Below are 6000 nucleotides of genomic sequence, written 5' to 3' on the forward strand. Positions count from 1 at the left end.
ATTAGTTTGGGACCAAATTGAGACCAAAAATAAAAAGGAGACTACATTGAAATAAAAAAAGATTGTAAGGGACCAAAATATGTATTTAACCTAGAAGAAATGTATCATCGAAACCGATGAATAATCTCTACAAGAAATTATGAAGGTATAAGAAATGAATATTTTTCTTCTGATATAATTTTTTATTTATAATTATAATTTTAATTATGAACAATTTAATTAAAAAATATAAATCATTAAAATTTGTGCTAATTAATATTAGTATAATTTTTTGGTCATAATAAATTAAAAAAATATTATTTAATCAAATATTTTTTTAAAAAAATTATTTATTAAAATAAGTTATTTTGACCATGATGAAAGATTTGCTATAAATTTAGTTACATTTCCGACCATGTGAAGAAGTTATTTAAGAGTTTAAGATTTAGGATTTAGGATTTAAAATTTAAGATTTAGGGTTTAAAAGTCGTCGCATGTATTTATGACATGATATTCGTTAAATTGATAGATATTGGATAAATTAAAAATATAGGTTAAATTTTTTTTTTAGTCTTTATTGTTTAGTTTTTTATAGTTTAAAATAAATATTTTTAGTCTTTATAATTTAAGATAGATTCTTTAAAATTTTATAATTATAGTTTTTTAATCCATATTGTTAAATATTTTTTTTAATGTTGTCTATTTTTTCTTCATGCACAGAGGTCTTTGATTTTGGGAAGATTAAAAAAATGTGTCTCAATAATAAGTGTCGCAAGTAAAGATACAAAAATGTTCCGGAGTGTAAAGATAACTAATTTAAAATAACTCTATCAAAATAAATTTGATATCAAATACACAAAATTAAACTAGTAAAATAATTAAAAAATTAACATGAAAACTATTAACAAAATTAATGTGACTAAAACATTTAAAAAAATTGTAAGTATAAGGATCAAAAAGATATAGCTTAAATTATTAGGCCTAAAAAACATTTTTAAAAAAGATAAATATATGAATTAAAAAAGTATATTTTAAACTACAGGAACTCAAAGGTAAAAAATGTGAAATTATATAGACTAAAAAGGTATTTTAACCAAAAATAAATAAACAAAAATTTAGCAAAAAAAAAACTAATTTGTAAAATATATACACACATAATTACACTTGTAACACTATTATGGCTTAGTGTAGTATGTTGGATGAGTCTGAGACGGTCTTTGACTTGAGGTTTAATTGACCCTAAAGAGAGGATAAGGCTTATTTTTTTTCTTCTGAGAATTAAGTCTCATAAACTCAATTTTTTAAAGACCTTAGAAAGAGAGAGTAGAATGAGAAACTCTGGAATTTTGAAAATTTTTCTTCTTTTTTCTAGATTTCTTGGAGGCATGAGAGATTCTTTTGATCATCGGCATAGTGATTTAGGTATCAAAGGTTGGGAATTTGAGGTTGGGTGGTTGCTGAGCTTGAGGAAGCTCAAAGTTCTTCCTTATCCTCTTCTTTAATTTTAGTTGGCTCAAAGTTGAGGTAAAGGAAGTTATGACTGTTTTGTTTGTAATGTGTGAGTTATGAAAGAATCGAACAAAGAATGAGTTTGAATATGTTGATGGATTTCATGATTTTTGGTTGAAAATGAATTTGGGTAAGTTAGATTCATGAAGGTGAAAATTGGGTGGTTTACTTGGTTTGTGGTTGCATGTTGTTTTTGATAATTTTTTGTAAAAACTTAAAAATCATTCAATATTTCATTACATGAATGTAAATTAACATATATTCATTAATAACATGTTATACGTTAATTTAAATTTATGTAATAAAATATCAAGCTATTTTTTAATTTTACAAGAAATTGTAAATTTGATCAATAAAATAAAAAGTCTAACTTAATAATTAGATTGTTAATATATATATATATATATATATATATATATATATATATATATTTCAAATACACTTGTCGGTAATCAATATATATCATATATATATATATATGGATAGTGAAGACCAACATTGATCAACACAAATGATAGTGAATTGTATCTCTTAACCAAGATGTCCAGAGTTCGAATCTTGACTTTAGGTATGTAATAAATTATATTGAGAAAAGAATATTCACATTGTGTGCGCTCATAGTCTTCAGCAGAGATTAGTCACTGCTTCCGATGGTGAATATTCCTTACTAATAACATGGTTAAAAAAATAAAAATAAAATGTACGGATAGTAAAGCAAAATTAATCACAACTTTTTCACATTCTTACTTACCTTCACTTGAAGTGGTACACACCTTATCCTTCCTCCTTCACCCTTGTTGATTTTCTTTGAAGCTTTCAAATCCATGAAAAAAGATTGGAAGCACATTGAAACTAGTTAAAGAGAATCAACTATCATCTCCAAACTAGTTTCATCACCCCTTACCCACTCATATCCAGGTATTATAATTCATGTATGAGAATCTTTTTTTGTTATTTAATTTTCTCTTTTGTTTCTTACTGTTACTAGCAATATTATCGACAATACCCATTTCATTAGGCAATATACTCTTCCCTTCACTAGTAGAAAAATAGTCTTTTACGTCACTATTTTCTCGTCGGTCAAAACAAAAAATGACGTAGAAAAGATGCGGTGACATTTTTGTAATTTTTGTGAACTTTTTTACGTCGGACTTAATAAGGTCCGACATAAAATGTAAAATCTATGTCGCAAGTATCTCATGTCCGACGTAAATTTTACATTTTACGTCAGACTTTATTATATCCGACGTAAAAAAGGTTTCTATATTAAAGTGTAGGCACCTTCTTTAAACGTGCTAAGCTGGTAGGTTGGTTCTCTCCGCTGAAACAGGGCTTGAAGCCTTCAAAAAATCTTGATGCTTTTTCTTCATACACACCAACATTGCAAATCTGCGCCTTTCGGAGCTCCACTCCGCCTTTTGCTTGCGGCGTGACTTTGGCTTCCACGACGACGGCAAGCCTGTCATTCAGGCTTACGTTTGTGAGAACGGTACGTTTCCTTTTCCCATGTACACTTAATTGCAAGTTCCCTTTTTTATGTATTTTAAATCTTGCTGGTGGTGAATCAAATGCGATTTCATAGACGGAGAGAACCAACCTACCAGGTTAGTTGCTCAGATGACTAACTCATACCCGCGTTACCTAAACGTCAGTAGCATGTTGGCGTGGAGCTGGCTCTGCACCCTCTCGTTTCTTCTGCATCTGGAACGGGCCGTCCTGCTTGGAGCAGAACGGGCCGTTTTTCTTGCACTCGTTATTTTTTTTAAAAAAATTTTACTACTTTTTTACGTCGGACCTTGGTAATGTCCGACGTAAATTTACGTCAGTTTTACAATGCCGACGTAGATTTATGTCTCCCGCTTTAACGTCAGTAACTTTTCCGACGTAAAAAACTCAAAATAACTGACGTAGAATACCTCTTTTGTACTAGTGCTTGTTTAGCTTTATCTTATCTAATTTCTTAGACATTGTTATACTTGAAGATTTCTTAGAATGTGATAACCTAATAGGGGTAGAGTGAGTATAAGAAGAAACAAAATCCTTTTTTTCTCCATATAGTAAAAATGGAAACACTTAAAGTTCAATGCTAATGAATAAATATATACAAGAAAGAAATGAACTATTGTTCTTCAAGTTTCAACAACAAAGACATGGAAAAGAGAGAAAAATAATGATAAGGAAGAAAAAGGAGCACAAAATGCATAAAAGTAAAAAAATTATTTTTACTTTATTTATAAGTTTGAGAAAATCCTCAAATAACGTGACCATTGATGACACGACATATCATTATTAAAGGGTGTAGAAGTAAAAATACACACCCTAAATGTTTAATGGTTAGAAGATGAATAACGCTCATAAATGAAGGAAAGAGATCAAAATAACACCCTTAAAAATATTACATCTCTTGGAATTTGAAACAATCTCATTTCTACATTAAAATAAAATAAATATATATTACACATAAACATTGTATATGACAACGAATTTTATCACATAATATCAAACCTCTTTTACTCTCATTTCATTAACAACATGAGGACATATGTATTAACCAAGTCGATGACGCAAGTTTAACCATATTTTTGGTTGACTAAATTGAACATATCAACCTCCAACTTGAAAGATTATCCAATATTATAGGTATTGACCAAGTTAATATAACATAATCTCAGACATAACGTCAACATATACCAAGTTAAACATACTGAGCTGGATATACTGAACTCCAACTTGGTCAATTATTTCATACCATAATTATAATGATTATAAAATTGAAGATAATAGATAGACACAGTTACACACTTAAAGAAAAGAAAAAAAGTATGTACAAAATAATTAACAATAAAGATAAATACAAATTAACTTTTGTTGGAGTGGTTTTTGTAAATACTTCTAATGCATTTTATCGAGATTGAAGACAATCTAATATTAAAAGACGAGAAAAATTATCTTGCAAGATTATTACTCTATCGAGTACATTCAATTAAGAACAACTACCGAAAGATAGAAATTGAAGACGATCAAGAAAGATTGATTATATTATATCAATAATGAATTAGTACAAGTGTATATATATACTGTTGCTGTAACAAAAAATTGTTACGGTAAAGATTTGTTTCAGTAGAAAGATTTTATATATTATAAGCTAACTTATAAGATAAAATATTTATCTATCTAATAGATAAAATCCCTATAAGTCTGTTACTCAGTTATAATTATCTTATTCTTTAACAGCCCCCTTCAAGCTAGAGGGTAGTTTGACTACTCCTAGCTTGTCTCTTAATTGATTGAATCGAGTAGAGGTCAACGACTTGGTAAGATAGTCAGCAATTTGATCTGAAGTTGGAACATATGCAATAGTCACATGTTTGTTTAGCACTTGATCTCTAATATAGTGAACATCCACTTCTATATGCTTGGTCCTTGAGTGATAAACTGGATTAGTAGCTAAAGCTTTGGCACTGAGATTATCACACCATAGTATTGGTGTTCTTGGTATTTTTAATTTAATTTCCTGCAACAATGACCTTATCCAAGCTACTTCTGCTGCAAGATCAGCTAAGGCTCTGTATTCTGACTCGGTACTTGACCTTGACACAACTCTTTGTTTCTTAGAGGACCAAGTTATTAGACTTTCTCCTAGGAACACACAATATCCTGCAATTGATTTTCTATCTTCAATGTTTGTTGCCCAATCTGCATCAGAGAAGCCTGTTATGTCTAGATCAACTGATGGCTTTATATGTAGGCAATGATTCATTGTCCCTTTTAGATATCTGAACACACGTTTGACAGATTGTCAATGAATTGTAGTGGGTGCTTGCATATATTGACTGAGTCAATTAACAGAATAAGCAATATCAGGTCTTGTATTAGTTAAATACTGTAATGCACCAATTTCTCTTCTATAAAGTGTAGGATTTTTCATTAATTCAACTTCTTCAGAGAGAGATCTACCAGTCACCATGGGTGTAGGACAAGAAGAGACATGCTCTAAGTTCAATTTCTTTAGAAGATCAAAGACATATTTAGTTTGTTTGAGATATAGTCCACTTGCATCTCTACACGCTTCTACTCCAAGAAAGTAATGTAGACTTCCAAGATCTTTAAGAGCAAACATGATATTTAGTTGTTTGATAAATGAGGATAGAAAACTGCTACTACCGGTTATAATAATATCATCAACATATATTAGTAAAAATGTAATATGCGCCTTACTCATGAGAACAAAAAGAGAGGAGTCACTTCTAGTGTTCTTGAATCCCCACTTAAGTAAGGCATTTCTCAATCTGTCATACCATGATCTTGGTGCTTGCTTTAATCCGTAGATGGCTTTAGTTAGCTTACAAATATGTTGAGGTCTTGACTTATCCAAAAATCCCTCTAGTTGCCTCATAAATACCGTTTCTTTTAATTCTCTATTCGAAAATGCATTATTTATATCCATTTGTCTAATTTCCCAGTTGAAATGTACCGCAATTGATAAGATTATTCTCACTGTAATTGCTTTAA

Source organism: Cajanus cajan, chromosome 7 (genome assembly GCF_000230855.2).
Source record: "Cajanus cajan strain Asha chromosome 7, NIPB_CcT2T_4, whole genome shotgun sequence".
NCBI lineage: Eukaryota > Viridiplantae > Streptophyta > Magnoliopsida > Fabales > Fabaceae > Cajanus > Cajanus cajan.